General features: G+C 57.5%; 3 non-coding genes and 1 pseudogene across 3 annotated transcripts; 3 read left to right on the top strand and 1 right to left on the bottom strand.

Annotated features, from left to right (window-relative positions):
• LOC120375816 overlaps nt 1-16,629 on the top strand; it is a 647,258-nt pseudogene that overhangs the window by 281,999 nt on the left and 348,630 nt on the right.
• Nucleotides 11,376-11,457, bottom strand: TRNAS-CGA. The gene has a single exon. It is a non-coding gene; the product is annotated as a tRNA-Ser (tRNA).
• Nucleotides 13,043-13,114, top strand: TRNAQ-CUG. Its single transcript has one exon. It is a non-coding gene; the product is annotated as a tRNA-Gln (tRNA).
• TRNAT-CGU lies at nt 15,267-15,340 on the top strand. Its single transcript has one exon. It is a non-coding gene; the product is annotated as a tRNA-Thr (tRNA).

Genomic DNA, 16,629 nt, shown 5'->3' with positions numbered 1-16,629 from the left:
AGAGTTCCTCTGGGCGGCATCCGCTGGCTCCCTTGACGCCTTCGAGGAGCAGTGGGGGCTGTCCGGGGTTCTCTGCTCAGTGCCCCCGTCAGGCTCCCTTCTTATGACCCTTTGACCGCACTCCTGTCCCTGTTCTTTTACTAGTTGTCCCCCGCAATTAGTGGGTTTCTGAGGCCCTGTGGAACCTCCCCTTAGGCTGGGGGGGGGGATGCGTTAGCATGGGGCGGGCTTTGGGTTTCCCGGAAACCCAATAGACACAGCTATTCCAGCTTGTCCTGCATGTGACAGAAAAATTCAAATCTAGGGCTGTCAATTAATCGCAGTTAACTTACACAATTAACTTTAAAAAAATCATAATTAATCTCTTTTAATCACATCGTTAAACAATAGAATACCAATTTAAATTTATTTTTGTTTTTCTACATTTTCAATATATTGATTTCAATTACAACACAGAATACGAAGTGTACAGTGCTCACTATATATAGTTTTATTACAAATATTTACACTGTAAAATATAAAGTACTGCAGTGCAATCTCTTTATCATTAAAGTGCAACTTGCATATGTAGATTTTTTTTGTTGCGTAAGTGGACTCAAAAAGAAAACAATGTAAAACTTTAGAGTCCAGTCAGTCCTACTTCTTGTTCAGCCAATCGCTAAGACAAACAAGTTTGTTTACATTTACTAGAATAATGCTGCCCGTGTCTTATATACGTCACCTAAAAGTGAGAACAGGCTCTCTCCTGGCACTTTCGTAGCCAGCATTGCAAGGTATTAACGTGCCAGATATGCTAACATCCATATGCCTTCATACTTCAACCACCATTCCAGAGGACATGCTTCCATGCTGATAACGCTCGTTAAAAAAATAATGCATTAATTTGTGACTGAAGACCTTGATGAAGAACTGTATGTCTCCTGCTCCATGGTTTTATCCGCATTCTGCTGTATATTTCGTTTTATGGCAGTCTTGGGTGATGCCCCAGCACACGTTGTTCACTTTAAGAACACTTTCACTGCAAATTTGACAAAAAACACAAAGAAGGTATAATGTGAGATTTCTAGAGATAGCTACAGCGCTCGAGCCAAGGTTTAAGAATCTGAAGAGCCTTCCAAAGTCCACGAGGGACGAGGTGTGAAACATGTTGTCAGAAGTCCTCAAAGAGCAACACTCTAATGTGAACAGTACAGAACCTGAACCACTAGACAGGAAAATCAATCTTCGGTTGGTGGCATCTGACTCAGATGAGGAATATGAATGTACTTTGGATCGTTATCGAGCAGTACCTGTCATCAGCATGGAAGCATGTCCCTGGCCTCTGATTGCTAGAAGCTGGGAGGGGAGAACAGGGGCTGGATCTCTCCATGGCCACCTGGTCTGCTCACTCCCTCTGAAGCCCATAGCCAGAGCCAGCCTTAGGGGTGGGTGCCACCAGGGAATTGTCCAGGGGTACCATGGTCAAGGGCGGTGCTGTACGGTAGCAGAGAGGTGTGTGCTGCCGGTGTAAAGTCAGAAACTGCTCCCGGCTGGCAGGGGAGTGCTGCTTGGGGTGGTGCCCAGATTTCTCCCTGCTCCCTCCCGGCATAGGAACATGGGGGGAGGGAGGGGAAGAGAAGGGGGAGATGGCGGTGATGAGCGGATACTGCTCCCCCCAATTTTCCTCTGTGCCCCCCTAGGGGGCTGTGAGAGGGGAGCAAGGAGCGACATCAGGGTTCCCTGCCTCCAGGTCACCTTCCCCACCTGGGCTGCTGCTCTCTGTCCTCCCCTTATGCAGCCCAGGTGGGGAAGGTGACCTGGAGGCAGGGAGCCCTGATGTCGCTCCTTGCTCCCTCCTCACAGCCCCCTAGCGATGTGCGGAGGAGCAGTGTTCAGGGGCGGTGGGGGGAGCGAGCAGCAATGCCAGCTACTCCGTGCATCCAGGTCAGTTTCCCCAAGTGGGCACAGGAGGGGGTGCAGGGGTTAGGGGAAAAAGGGGCACAGTGCAGGGATTATGGGTGTGGGAGGAGGCAGGGGTTAGGGGTGCAGGGGTTAGGGGCGCAGGGTTAGGGGTTCAGAGCTTGGGGTCAGAGCTTTGGGGCACCAGAGGGTGTGCAGGGTTAGGGGGACAGGAGGGGGCACAGGGGTTAGGGGTGCAGAGGTTAGGAGGCAGGGTGAGGAGTGCAGGAGGGAGGTGCAGGGTTGGGGTGTAGGGGTGCCAGATGTCACAGGTTTAGGGTTCGGAGGGGCACAGGGTTAGGGGTGTAGGGGGCACAGGGTTAGGGGTGAGGGACATAAGGGTGCTGGAGGGGGTGCAGGGTTAGGGGAGCGAGAGGTTGGGGATGTAGGGGTTAGGGGTGCTGGAGGGAGCACAGGGTTAGGGGTGCAGGGTTAGGGGTGCCAGAGGTTGGGGATGTAGGGGTTGGGTGCTGGAGGGAGTTCAGGGGGGAGCACAGGGTTAGGGGTGCAGAGGTTAGGGGTCCCAGAGGGGGCACAGGGTTAGGGGTGTAGGGGACACAGGGTTAGGGGTGTAGAGGTTTGGGGTGCCAGAGGGGGGCACAGGGTTAGGGGCATGGGGGAGGACGCAGGGTGAACAGTGCAGGGTTAGAAGCACAGGAAGGGGCACGGGGCTCTCCTGTGGCCCAACCCCACAGGAGATTGACCCCATGTTTAAAGAACAAACCTCTATACTAAGGGCTGCAATATCCACTGGAGTGAGAAAAAGGGCACCAGCTCCTTGCTGCCCAGCCTGTGAGAGCTCTGACTGTGCGTCTATAAAGGGAACAGCGAATGGAAGTTAAGTGGCTCCGGGACGCGCTCTGTTAGAGCCCCACCGGGAACAGTGAGCAGAAGTTAAGTTGCCTCCTGTTCTCTAACTGATGGGTGGGGGGGCAGCAGGGATTAGGGGCATGGAGAACGGGGGGGCCTGACAGGCGTTGGGCTGCTGGGTTCCCTGCTGCAGCTCCGCAGACTGGAGCCTGCTCCTCCTGTGCAGGGCCAGCTCCAGCTTTTCTGCCGCCCCAAGCAGGAGGGGGGAAAAGGACAAGCAGCTCAACCACACTGCTGCTTCTATGGCAGTTCTGCGGTGAGTCCTCCCCCGCTTCCTCTTTGGCAGCAATTCGGCGGCAGCTCAAAGACTAAGACAGGGAATGAGGGACCCGCCGCCAAACCAAAGACCCAGCCGTGCTGCCCCGATACCGGACGGGCTGCCCCTTTGAATTAGCCGCTCCAAGCACCTGCTTGCTACACTGGTGCCTGGAGCCAGCCCTGCTCCCGTGACAAGCAGGGGCTGGGCAGAGCGTGGCAGGGCAGAGAGATGACATCTCCCCTAAGGGCGGGGCCTTTTCACAGCAAGGGCAGCACCTCCCCGCAGGAGCACAGACCCCACCTGCTCCTCCTGCTTTCTCCTGACACCAGCACCGCCCTTCCCAGCACCGCCTCATGGCAGCATCTGCTTCCGGACTCGCACCAGAAACGGGAAGTCTGGGCTGGGCCTGGCAGCAGCTGTCAAGAAATGGAAGCAGGAGACACGACCACTCCCATGGTGCTGTGGGGCCTGTCCTGGCTGGTGGGAGATGGAGGCAGTGGACACTACCACTCCCATGGTGCTGTAGGGTTTTCAGGTGGGGTGCCCCCCTGCCAGGGTTGGGCTCCAGGGGAAGTTTGGCAGCTTAAGGGACTGGGGGGGGGGGTTGCTTGGAGGAGGTTTGAGGACCAACAGCGAAGGGGAAGTTGGACACTGGCCAGAATACCAGGAGACAAGGCAGGTGAGGTGATACCTGTTACTGGACCAGCTTTGGAGCCACACAGGATCGTCTTCATGCAGGGGAAAGGTGCTCAGAGCATCACAGTTCAATAGAAGGTGGAACGCTCTGCCCCAAACACCAGACATTCCCCTACTTCCTGGAAGAGGGGGCCTGTCCCCATTGGCCTGTAAACAGCCCACCATGTACCCCAGAGGTGGCTGCATCTTAGCACCAAGACACCAGTGGTCACTGCTCCAGAGGAGATGGTACATACAGGCCACTGCCCTACGTGGCCCCACAAGTTACTGCCCCAAGAGGTGAGGTACACACAGGCTACTACTCAAACTGGGCACCTGGGGTCACTGCAGCAATGGTTGGGGGGGATACATGCAGGGCACTGCTGCAATGGTGGTGGTGGTGGTGGTGGTGGTGGTGTGGGGGGATGATAAACAGGCCACTGCCTGAAGTGGCCACTACTACAATGGTGTGGGGAGAGGGGGAGGGAGATACCAATAGGGCACTGCCACACCAGGGCACCACGGGGAGGTCACTGCTCCAATTAGTAGAGATACACATCGGGTAGTGCCCCAACTGGGGGCCCTACCCCAGAGAGAGAGGGGGCTGGGGAGAGAAGAGGAAATCAAAGGCCACTGCCTCACTTAGCCACCAGGGTCACTACCTAAATAGGGGGGGACACACACAGGGCACTGCCCCACCTGACCAGCAGGGGTCACTGCCCCAATTGGGGGATATACAGAGGGTATTGCCCTACGGAGATGCCAGGGATCAGTGCCTGCCATACCTGGCTCAGGGGTAGAGGGGATAGGGTGACCAGATGTCCCAATTTAATAGGGACAGTCCCAATATTCGGGGCTTTTTCTTATGTAGGTGCCTATTACCCTCCACCCCGTCCCGATTCTTCACACTTTCTGTCTGGTCACCCTGCAGGGGGGAGGGAGAGAGAGGGGGCTACACATAGGGCACTGCCCTACTTGGCCACCAGTGCACATCCCCAGTGGGGGAGTGACACACACCAGGAGCAGGGCTCACTGCCACAAAGGGGTTGGAAGATACCCAGGGCACTGCCTGACACGGCCACCCAGGCACCCTGCCACCTTGGGGGAGGTGAAGAACACACCTCAGGCACTGACTCCTCTGGCTACCAGTGCTCACTGGCCCAATGCAGGGGTTGGGGGGGGTAAATACACACAGGGAACTGCCCCACCTGGGCAACACGAGTCACCAAGATGAGAGTGGGATACGCAGAGGGCACTGCCCCAATGGCTGATATACATACATGGCCCTGCCTCACCCACCCACCAGCGCTCACAGGCGCAATGGCAGTGGTGGGGTCACATAGGCAACTGCCCTCCGTGGCCACCAGGGGTCGCTGCAGCAATGCTGGGGGGGGATACAAGCCAGGCATTGCTGCACCTCGCCACCAGGAGTCACTGCTCCTACAAGAAGGCACCTACAGGACACTCCCGTGCCTGGCCAGCAGGGGCCCTATCACTGGGGAGGGGCTATGGGGAAGCAGAGAAAGAGCAACTAACTGCAGTGGGGAAAATTGTCATCTACCAGGGAGAAAGAACGGACTCCACTAGGACATCGCACCAACTCCGGCCAGGCTGGATACCAGCAATTCGGGGCTGGGGCAGCTTCAGCTAGAGGCTGGGTGGAGGCAGGTGACCTTGGTCTCTGTGCTGAGCAGGCAGCGAGGAGGGACAGGGAACCCCCCGGCCAGGGTCTTGCTGCCCAAGGAGGGGGAGATCTGTGGCAGTTTTGGAGTAGCTGGTTCAGCAGCCGTGAGCCGCACGCTTGTCCCTGCCTGAGCTCTCCAGGAGCACATAACACACAGGTGTGCACTGCATGTAGGCACCAGTGTAACGACAGGGCCAGACTCTGCTGAGTGCTGCCTGCGAGAGACAGGGGCAGAGTCAGACGGGCAGATGGGGGCAGGAGATGACAGGGCCAGCGGCCATGAGCTGAACCCATCACAAGTCCAGCCTGTGATGTCACCATCCGTCCCTGCAGCTCTCCATCTGTCCCGCTGTCCGTCCAACTCTCAACCCCCCCCATCCGTCCCCAATGTATGCCACCCCCCGCCACCCATCTGCCTCACACACTCATCTATTTCCTCATGCAGCCTGCTGTCCCTCTGATTGGCCCTGCAGTGCCCAGCACAAGGAGGCATAGTGGACCCTGAGCGAGGCTTTTGGGTGATGCAGTAATGGAGCTAGCGGGTGATAACGGGGGTTCTGGGCATCTCTAATCCTGTGCCCAAAGCCATGACTACGAGCCCACCCCTCTCGGTCTCAGACCCCACAGCCCCAAAGACATGACTGGCCACTCATGCTGTGACCCAGTTACACCAATGAGGTCTCCCTGAAGATAGGGGGTGGGAGGAGCAACCCCCTTATCCTGGCAGGCAGGACACATCCTTCCCAGTATGGCAGAGACCTTGCCCGTGGGCAGACAGACCCAGCTGAGCCCATAGGAGACTGGGGGAGGAGGAGCAGAGGAAGAGGATGAAGGCAACTGAACATGAGAGGTGTCCATGAAAGGAGAGAGAGAGTTTGAGTGTAAGTTGGCCAACACAGAGAGAGAAACCTTGGAGGAAGAAACAAACTCAGAACAGGGAGTCACCCTCATGGATCCAACCTTCTGCTAGGGAGCACACACCACTCCTGGCCAGAGAGATGATCAGCCCCCGCAAATGGCAACATCATCTCCCTTGAAGCCACAGCTAGTCCGGAAACCCACACCCAGATAACGGGAAGTCCCTGCCTGGAGCCAGGAGGCCTGTGACCAGAGCCCTCCCCAAACCAGATACTTCTCTCAGCGATAGAGACAGCTACTCTCATCCCAGCTGGGCAGGTCTTGCCTGGCATCAACAGGATTCACCCTGTCACTGCTCTCGCTCACTTTCCATCTCACCTCGGGACTGGACTCCGTCCCCGCGACTTCTTTTCCCTTGGTATGAAACACAACACAAGAGGAAAAGAAAAAGCAATGGTGGCGAGGCTCCTCTTCTCGCTACTCCCGCACCCCAGGGCTCCGGCTTCAACCCTCCTCCCATTCTGCCATCACAGCTACAATCAGAAATCTGAGCCCTGGGCTCACACCTGGTTGTCTCCCCAATCCTTGGCGCTGTCCAGCATGTCTCCCTCCACAGAAGTCACCTGGCCTCATCTTAGACTCCATCTTCATATTGCTCTTCTCCTTCCCAGAGCTGCTGCTCTGCTCCTCAGGCCTGTCTGTCCTCAGCTCTGCAGGCAGAGGGGAAGGGGCATGATGGGAACACACACGCCCCATTCCAGACACCACGCAGCATCCACAGGGCTACCAAAGCACGTCACCTTCGGCCAAAACCACCCCCCACCCCGAGGGAGAAAAAAGCCTTTGTGAGCTCAGCACACACAAGCCAGGAAAAGATTAACACCCACACCCAGCCCAGCCAGAGTGGGAGCTTCCCCCACTTCCCGGCCACAGGCCCACAGGGCTCATGGATGGAGGAGTTTGGGGGGCTGTGGGGGCCCCTGAAGGACTAGCTCAGCGTGTGAATGAGTGACTGGGGTGTATGTGGGGGCCGGACTGTGGGTTGGGGTGTCCAGGGGGACCCCAGGGAAGGGACTAGGGGGATTAGGGACAGAGGAGGGTGGGGTTACCAAGGTGCATTGTGGGAATGTGGGATTTAGAGCCCAGAGTGGATGGGTGGGGGCGGGTTGGAGGACCCCACAGTGGCTGAAAAGGGGAACCCGGCAGGTTGGGGGTAGCAGAGATTGGAGATGAGGAACCTCACACCTGGGGATGGACTGGGAGTGGGGATGGGAAAGTGGGGCCCAGCAATGGAGAAATGGGCTGGAGGGAATTAGGGGCGGGCGCTGGGGGTGCTGAGGACAGGGATGGGGAGGAGGAGGAAGGGGGACGGGTTAGGGTTAGAAGAGGATGTCGGGGTGGGGCGAGAGGAGGCGGTCGGGGGCGGAGGGCGAAGGAAAGGCCAGGCAGAGTGGGGTGGGGAGGGACGCCAGGGGTGGGGCTGGCGGGAGGGTCACAGGGGACGGAGGGACACTGCAGGGGCAGGTTGAAGGGGTTGAACGGGTGTCGGGGCCCTACAGAGGGAGAGGAGGGGATGGGGCTGAGGGGCCCTGCGGCCCCAGGCAGCTCAGCTTCCCCCCCCCCGCTGCTGCCCCCCAGGCCCAGCTGGGGGTGAAGCCCTTTCACTCCGCGCTGCCTTGAATCCCAATGGCCCAGCTCTGGGAGGGGCGTGGGGCTAGGGGGTAGAGTGGGGGAGGGGCGGGGCTGGGAGCCAGGACTCCTGGGTTCTCCCCCAGCTCTGGGAGGGGATTGGGGCTATGGGGGTAGAGTGGGGGAAGGGCGGGGCTGGGAGCCAGGACTCCTGGGTTCTCCCCCAGCTCTCGGAGGGGAGTGGGGGCTAGGGGGTAGAGTGGGGGAGGGCTGGGAGCCAGGATGCCTGGGTTGTCCCCCAGTTCTGGGAGAGGAGTGGGGCGAGGGGGGTTGAGTGGGGGAGGGGTTGGGGTGCCTGCTGCCCTCGCGGTGACCAGCAGAGCCCCCCCCCCCCCGCAGCTTGTCCCCCAACCACGCGCTGGGTGTGCTGGTGCCTGGAGCCCCCCCAGTTCCAGCCCCTCTGCCCAGGCAGCTCCCCCAGCCTGACACACACACCCAGCCCCTGCACCCGCCCCACCCCAGGGCTCCTCAGCCCAGAGGAGCCCCGGCTGGGTGGGGACTCAGACCCCCCCCCGAAATTACCCTGGGACCAGCATGATCTGCCTCCGCCCTGCCCTGCTCCGCATGTATTCGGAGTGAGTCAGTTTCCCTGTCCCAAGGTGTGTCCTGCCATGTGTCTCTTCTCTTCCCCAGCTCCCTCCAAACCACCCCATTTCCACTGCACCCCGGGCTGGGTCTCTGCCAACCCCCCTTCTCCCCTCCTGCCCCCAATATCTCCCTGCCCCTACAGGTCTATAGGGCTGGATCCCTCCCTCCCCCTTCTCCCCTCATTTCCTGCCTCTGGGGGTCTATGGGGCTGGGTCTCTCCTCCCTCCATCCCCTCCCCTGCCCGCAATATCCCTCTGGGGCTCTGTGAGGCTGGGGCTCTCTCCCTGCCCCTGTGCTCCCCCCTGCACAGCATGTCCTGGGAGTGACTCAGATTCCCTGGACCAACATTTCACACACCCCACCCCCACCCCACATGTCTCTTCTCTCCCCCAGCTCCCTCCACCCCACCCCATGTCCCCTGCACCCCCGGCTGGGTCTCTGCCAACCCCCCTTCTCCCCTCCTGCCCCCAATATCTCCCTGCCCCTACAGGTCTATGGGGGTGGGTCTCTCCCTCCCCCCTTCTCCCCCCATCCCCTCATCCCTTCCCCCAATATCTCCCTGCCCCAGTCTGTCTATGGGGCTGGGTCTCTCCCTGAAGCCCCGCCCCCAGCGCGGGGCTCACAGACAATCCCCGCCCAGCGGCTGTGACGTGCGCTGGGGCTGTGACGTGAGGTGACGTGAACACTCACCGCAGGCAACTGCTTCACTGGAGACCAAAACGACAGAAGGCGTCACGTGCCTATGGGCGGGGCTATGCAGATGAGCAGTGTCTGGCGGCAGGACGGGGAGCAGCGAGAGGAACCGAAGGAGCCCGGCGGAGAGAATTCTCTGCGTGTGGACAGAATCCGGTGTGGGGAGTTCGTGCTGTGGGTGCCTGCGCCGGAGTCACGTCGGGGCAGTGATTGCTACTGAGCTGCATAGTGACCAAGGGCGTGTGAATGGGGAGTGGTGCCTGGCGGGGAGCAGCTCATGGTGAAAAGAAATCAGGTGGGAGCAGGAGATCCTGTCCTAGCAGGGGCCTGTGTGGGGTTTCTCTGCAACCATGAGTGGGCTTGTTGCGGGGGCAACTAGACACCTCCCCCCCGCCCATTGATTCTGGTGGGCGGGGCTTCTACTGTCTGCCTTCGGGAGGGAGGGGTCCATAATGGAACAGCCCACGGTTGGGTTGGGGGTTGAATCATGTTTCTGAAGTGGGAGAGCAACTTCCCCCGCTCCCACTCACTCTCCACTAGGGGGGCTGGGCTGGGATCTCTAGGGAGGGAAGCACAGGTAAAAACAGTCTCCCCTATGGAACCCAGGAGTCCTGGCTCCCAGTCCCCCTGCTCTAGACCCCCTGCACTCCCAGGGATAGAACCCAGGGGCCCTGGTGCCCAGCCCCCTCCCTGCTCTGACCACTAGACCCCACTCCCCTCTCAGGGTGGTGCAGGGGTCACTGGGTCTGTGTCCCAGCTCTGCTAAGGGCCGTGACTGATTTTCCCAAAGTGCTTCCTTCTGAATCCAGCACATCTGCCCCCCCTGCCCGGTCACTGCCCACCCCCGTGTGGGGGCACCAGCACTGTGCCGGGTCGTGATGGGAAATTGTCCAAGCTGGCCCAGGAGAGACGTGTGTGTCCCTGCTGCCCCCTGCTGGTGGGGCTGAGTCCCACTCTGTGTGTGTGTGTGTGTGTGGTGGCTTTGCGGGATTTTGTATCCTGCAGCAAGTGACACACACACACACATTGACGCACAAAGGGACTCACGCAATCCCAAGAACACTCACACACTACACACCCAGAGGGGCATGCTAGCCCAACCCCCAAAGAGAGAAACAATCACACCCCCAGCCACACTCACAATCACCCACCCACACACACCAGACTATTCAGAATCGTGCTCAGAGGCACAACCGCACACAGTTCACTCCCACTGCTCCCAACACAAGGACCTCCTGCCCCACACAGTGTGTGCCGAGGCCTGTGGAACTCACTGCCACTGGACAGCTGCCAATGAGAATGGACCTTTCCAGGAGACCAATAGACATGGCCATGGCGACAGAGGGGGCTGGGCTCCCAGGGTCTGACCCAGGCTCTGACCTAGAGGGGTCTATCCAGCAGGGGGCAGCGTGACCCACACCCAAACCCACCAGAAGCGCCTTTCTTAGCGGGTCTCCCAGACCATCCCCCACCCTGCCCCGGGTTGGGTAACAAAGGGGCAGTATGAGACCCTGGGCCATGTCGCAACCCAGCCCCAACCCCTCACTCCCACACGCTGGCGAGTTGGGTAACTGCCGAGGGATTGCACAAGAGAGAGTCAGAGCCAGAATGAGAACCCAGGAGTCCTGGCTCTCCCCCGACACACACCCTAACCACTGGACCCCACTCCCCTCCCACTCCCGGAGATAGAACCCAGGAATTCTGACCACCAGCCCCCCCTCCCCCGCTCTGACCACCAGACGTCACACTCCCCTTTTAGATCCAAGGCCTGTAGTGTGCGAGTGGAGCTGGCTGCCAATGGGCGCTGAGCACCTATTTTTTCTCTGTTGGTTCTGCAGCCCCGTAGCTCCCATGGAGTCGCTGACTTGGCTCCTTTCACACCCTAGAGAGAGGAGCAGAACCAGGACTATGGCTGATCTATGGGGCACCAGGTGAGTGGCAGAGGCTTCAGGTGCTGAGAGTTTGCCTGACCCCTCAGGGACACAGTGTGAGGGGGTGTCCCAGGGATCTCTATGAAAGGAGCAGAACAGGATTTACTTGGGGTGGGGAGAGAATTGAGAGTGTCTCAGGGGGTTGTACAGAGGTGTTGCCCGGGTGAGAGACTGGCTAAAACACAGGCCTCACTGTGAGCAGGATTTGAACCTGCGCAGGGGAACCCTATTGAATTTCGACTCCAACGCCTTAACCACTCGGCCATCACAGCTGTGAGCACACAACTTCCCCAGTGCCAGAGAAACTGGTAAAGAATCACAATGCCCAGGCGTGACGTCATCTGAACTACAGAATTCCCCCCGCAAACCTGGCTCCCAAAGCACAGGGGGGATTGGGGGTTTGTTCTCTTTGCTTAGCCATGTGCAGTCGCACAGAGAGCGGGTTTAAAAGTCTCCCGTCCCACAGAGCGGGAAGGGGAAATGATTCTCAACTTGAAGCCTGATGTAGGGTGACCAGACGTCCCGATTTTATCGGGAGTTTCCCGATATTTGCTTATTTGTCCCATGTCCCGACTGATGTTTGGTTGGGACACTGGACAAACAAACAATTTTGCCCTCTGCTCCGGCACACAGGCAGAGCCTGGAGGGACATTCACCCCCCTGACTCCGCCCCCTCCTTCCCCCATTGGATCCCTCCCCAAATACCTGCCCTGGCCCTGGCCCCAGCCCCACCCCCACACAGCCCCATTGGAACCCACCCCCAATCCCCGCCCTGGCCCTGCCCCCAGCCCCACCCCCTCACTGCCCATTGGATCCCTCCCCAAATCCCCGCCCTGGCCCTGCCTCTTCCCCAAGCAGGCGGCATCCTCCTCCCTCCCAGGTTTGCACACGGGCCATAGCCATGGCCGGGAGCGCAGCATGGAGGCTGCTCCAGCCCTGGAGCCTGCGGGGCAGCACAGTGGGGCTGGGGGCAGTGCGGAGCGGGCAGGGCCCAGGTGGGCGGGGGGCGGAGACACATGTGGGGCAGACACGCTCCTGCCAGGAGGGCCCGGGCCCGGTTGCCTGGTTCGCCCCTTGCCCGGGAGCTGCAGGAGGGACCTGGAGTGCAGCTCGGCTGCAGAGCTCGGAGCCCAGGCTGGGCCCAGGAGCGAGGGGATGGGGGAGCTGGGGGTGTTTCGGGGGTCGGAGCCGAGACTTGGGTGGAGACGGGGCTGTGCCACTGCCGCCTGGCGGTGGGGAGCCGCGGCTTTTTTGTTGCTCCGCCCCCCGCGTCCTGATATTTCATCTTTGACCTCTGGTCACCCCAGCCTGGTGTGAATGAGGATGTCTGGACCAAGGGGGCAGGGACTGGCCTTTGCTAGAGAAACCACTGTCAAGTTTGAGCCAATTAGGACAAGTCAGCAAATAAGAACAACCTCAGGTCTCAGTAACTGCTGCAGGTAGCAAAGTCCTACAGGGAGCAGTTTCTGGCACTACACCTGTGCAGCTCTGCTCCCCGGCTCTTCTCGGGCTCCTGCTCTCTCCTTAGCTCCGCCCCACTCTGGCCCAAGCAGTTCCAGATCCCACGGAGGATGGGACCCCCTGGCCTGGTGACTCCCTCATTACACTGCCTGGCCTGTCAGTGCGGCTAACTTGGAGCTTTGGCCTCTCCCCATTGCCCAGGGGACTGTCAGTCTCAGGGTCCTGATTTCCCATTGGCCCTTCCCCCTTCTATTGGTGCTGGGAACTAGCCAACCAACCCTCCCCCCCCCCCCCGACACACACACACACACACTAAGTTTTAGTAAAGGGCCAAGAGCCCCTTACACAAACCAGCCCCATGAGGGTCACCACTGTGCAGAGAAGGCAGCCTGAGCTGGTCCCATGGTGTAATGGGCAGCACTCAGGACTCTGAATCCTGTAATCTGAGTTCAAACCTCAGTGGGACCTTGTGGTAAAGCCCTGGAGCTCCCAGTGCTCAATTTCCTTGTGTCCAGCTGTGCAAGAGCCAGTCTATCCCCTCCTGCTGGGTGACTTACACCTTGTAGAGCCAGGTCTTTGGCTGGGAAGGCCACAAAGGGTTGGGGCTGTGGAACTTGCTACCTTGATGGTTGGGCTTCACCTGCTGCCCACAGGTTTGGCCCTTGTGCTTCCTGCCACACTTTTCCTCTGGCCCACATGGCGCTTGAAGAAAGGAGGGTCAGGGCTGGGATTGATAGTCAGGGCTTGGCAGGAGGGAGGAAGAGCCCCAGGCTGGAGCCTGTCACACGGTCCCTCCTCTGGGCACTGTTCTCTATTTGGTTGTCATGGTTTTTGTTGCTATGGCAACTGAGTTAGTTTATTAGGGGATAGCCCAGCCTGTTTCGGCCGGTTGGGTGAGCTGTGTGTCTGTAAATAAAATGGTGGTTTTGTTAGCTGTCTCCTGTCTGGCCTCAAGTGATTTCTTCCTAAACCGGCTGCCCCCAAGGATATAACAGTAGACATCTTGGCTCAGGCTCAATACCGGGCTCTGGGAGCCCTCAAGGTAGGGAGGGAGTTTAGCCAGCAAACAAGGTAAAATGGCAGTGGAGTGTTACCCTGGACTCAACGGCATTTCTCCATTGGTCTGTCTGCTTTGGGGCAGGGACAATAACACGTCCTGCTGCATTCGTTATTTCAAAGGGCAGTTTAGGATTTTCATTCTCACACACGGTGCATGAAGCAGGACTCAACCCTCCATGTAAACTAAATGAGCTGCCCACAGATTCTGGCAGCCACAATGAGCCATTTGGTGTGAGAGCCCAGACCTGCCCCTGTCCCAGAGAGAGGAGGGTCATCTGTGACAGGCTGGACCACTGACCTATCAGCTCTTAACTCCCAAACTTTCAGTAATTCTGTTATCAGTGCCTGTGAGTGTAATTTAAACCATAAAAACAGCTATACTGGGCTGGACCAAAGGCCCACCCAACGCTCTGTTTTGTTCTCTGAAAGTAGCTAATACCAGGTACCCCAAGAGTTACTCAACAAGGCACCACTGGTAGTTGAACCTAGCATCTCCTATTTATAAGGCAGGTGCTTTAAGCCAGCTAAGCCATGGTGCCTGCTTATAACTGAGGCTTTGGCTACACTTGCATTTCAAAGCGCTGCCGCGGCAGCGCTTTGAAGCGCTAAGTGTAGTCAAAGCGCCAGCGCTGGGAGAAAACTCTCCCAGCGCTGTCCATACTCCACCTCCCTGTGGGGAATAACGGACAGCGCTGGGCGCGCGGCTCCCCGCGCTGGGGCTTTGATTACACATGCGCGTTGTAGCGCCGCAATTTGCAGCCCGGCAGAGGGTGTGTTTTCACACCCGGCAGCACCGCTGCAAATTTGTAAGTGCCAAGCCCTAGGACACAGTGTCTGCCCACACCTGACTCCTGCCAGCCCCACCGGGCCTGACACACTTTGCATGTGTTTGGATACTGCAAAGCAGAGGAGCAAGTGACGTTTTCCTTGCAAGCTGTGTGTGTGTGTGAATCTTTGGCCAGGTCTGCACTAATTCTTTCAGCAGAATTATATTGCTCAGGTGTGTGAAAAACAGACAATGCTCCCTCGTTCGGCAGCTTGTGGCTGGTGCACACACTGCAATGCCACGTCTGGCGACAAAACTGCCCTGTTTTGGTGACAAAATAAAAAACACCTCGACGAGAGGCCTAGAGCTTTTTGCAGCAAACTTCAAGTGATAAATTGTCAGTGTAAATGCTGCTGGTCATTATATCACCATGACTGGTCTCCACCAGTATCCCACCATGCCTGCTGTGAACTCGCCTGCCCTGTATTTCTGCTACAGAGGCTGGGTCCCTCCCCTTTCAGTGTCCCCCTGCTCCAAGGGAAAGTTCTGACAGCTGAGCTGCTATCTACACCGGGATTAGGTTTATAGAACTGCATTGCCAGCCTAAGTAATGTAATTACACCAACCTAATTTTGTAGTGTAGACCTGTCCAAAGAATCACACACACACCTTGGGAGCAAAACGTCACCTGCTCCTCTGCTTTACAGAATCCAAACACGAGCAACACTTGTCAGAGCTCAGTGGGGATTGGCAGAGAGTCAGGTGTGGGCAAACATGATGTTTTAAGTAACAGCAGGTACCATGGCTTAGCTGGTTAAAGCACCTGTTTCGTAAACAGAAGATCCTGGGTTCAACTCCCAGTGGTACCTTTGGGCGTGGCTTTTGGGGCACCTGGTATTGGCTACTGTCAGAAGACAAGTTTCAGAGCTAGATGGACTCCTACACTGCCTCTTTCTCCAAGACACTGCTCTCTGCCCCCTCCCCACCCTTACGGTCATTACAAAGTGGCAAGGCAGAGCTCTCCCATTTTTAAAAGCCCTGGGGTGTTGTTCCCCCCTGTTCAGGCACCCCTGGGTCCCTGCACTTCACACAGCTCTCCCTGATTTCAGCTGTTAGTGAGGGAGCCTCACTGCTAGCGCAGACTGGGCAGTTTCTTGCATGAGAGACACTGTCCCAAAGCAGGACTAATGCTTAGAGCTGGTTATCAGTGATTTCAGATCTGCTGGTCTGCAGCAAGACTCTCCATTGAGTCTTAACCAGCTCTGTTATTACACAGGGAAGAACAAAAGGGTCAAATGGGGCCTGGAACCCTTAAGAAGAATCCACCCCACCGAGTACAACACTTGTCGCTACCGGCTCTCAACCCCACTGAGAATGTTTTGGGGTCACTCCTTGCCTTTATCAGCCTAGGGGTCTTGGAGAATCACAGCTAACAGGTGCTCCAGTTGCACAATTGGTTAGCGCACAGTACTTATAGGGCAGTGCTGAGAGGAACTATGCTGAGATTGTGAGTTCAAGCCTTACCTAGAGCACTGGTTTTCATTAGCCAAATGACATCACCCCCTTGTTTGGCCCTGTGGAATGTAGAAGTCCAGCCCTGAGGAGGGGAGGAGTTAAAAATGCGGCTTCACTTATTACCTCCTCTCCAGAGCACAGGTTAGAATCTATCTTCCTTTCTTCCCCCCCCCCCCCAGGCCCTGTGCCGGGATCCCTCAAGCAGAGCCTGGAGTCCTGCCCATGGTGTCTGTACTATTGACACAGACTAAGTGACAGGGACAAAACACTCAAATCCCGCCTGGTGCGGGGAGCCAGGTTTGCTCTTCAAATTCTGTCCTTGGTACATTTCCAGGCCTGGGAATGTCCCACAACAGCATTGAATGGGAAGCTGCCTGCAGAACAGTTACACTGCACAGAGCTCCTGCGGAGGAGGGGTGGGAATTAGTAACATTTTGAGGATCGTTTGGGAAATGAGCCTTTGCTGACAAGGTTTGTCTCTGTTCATATTTCACCTTCAGGTGTTATGTTGAGGGATCTTTAGTATATTTTTGGGAGGTTAATAACTATCTCCTCAACTTTATTTACTCAACTTGAAAATTGTTGTCACTTGATTTTTGCCTCTCCCTGTGAAACTACAACTGACACGTGTGGCTTTCTACAG

Source organism: Mauremys reevesii, linkage group 12, assembly GCF_016161935.1.
Source record: "Mauremys reevesii isolate NIE-2019 linkage group 12, ASM1616193v1, whole genome shotgun sequence".
Classification (NCBI taxonomy): Eukaryota; Metazoa; Chordata; order Testudines; family Geoemydidae; genus Mauremys; species Mauremys reevesii.
The sequence above is the reverse complement of the archived record's forward strand: the minus strand, read 5'-3'. Positions and strand labels throughout refer to the sequence as shown.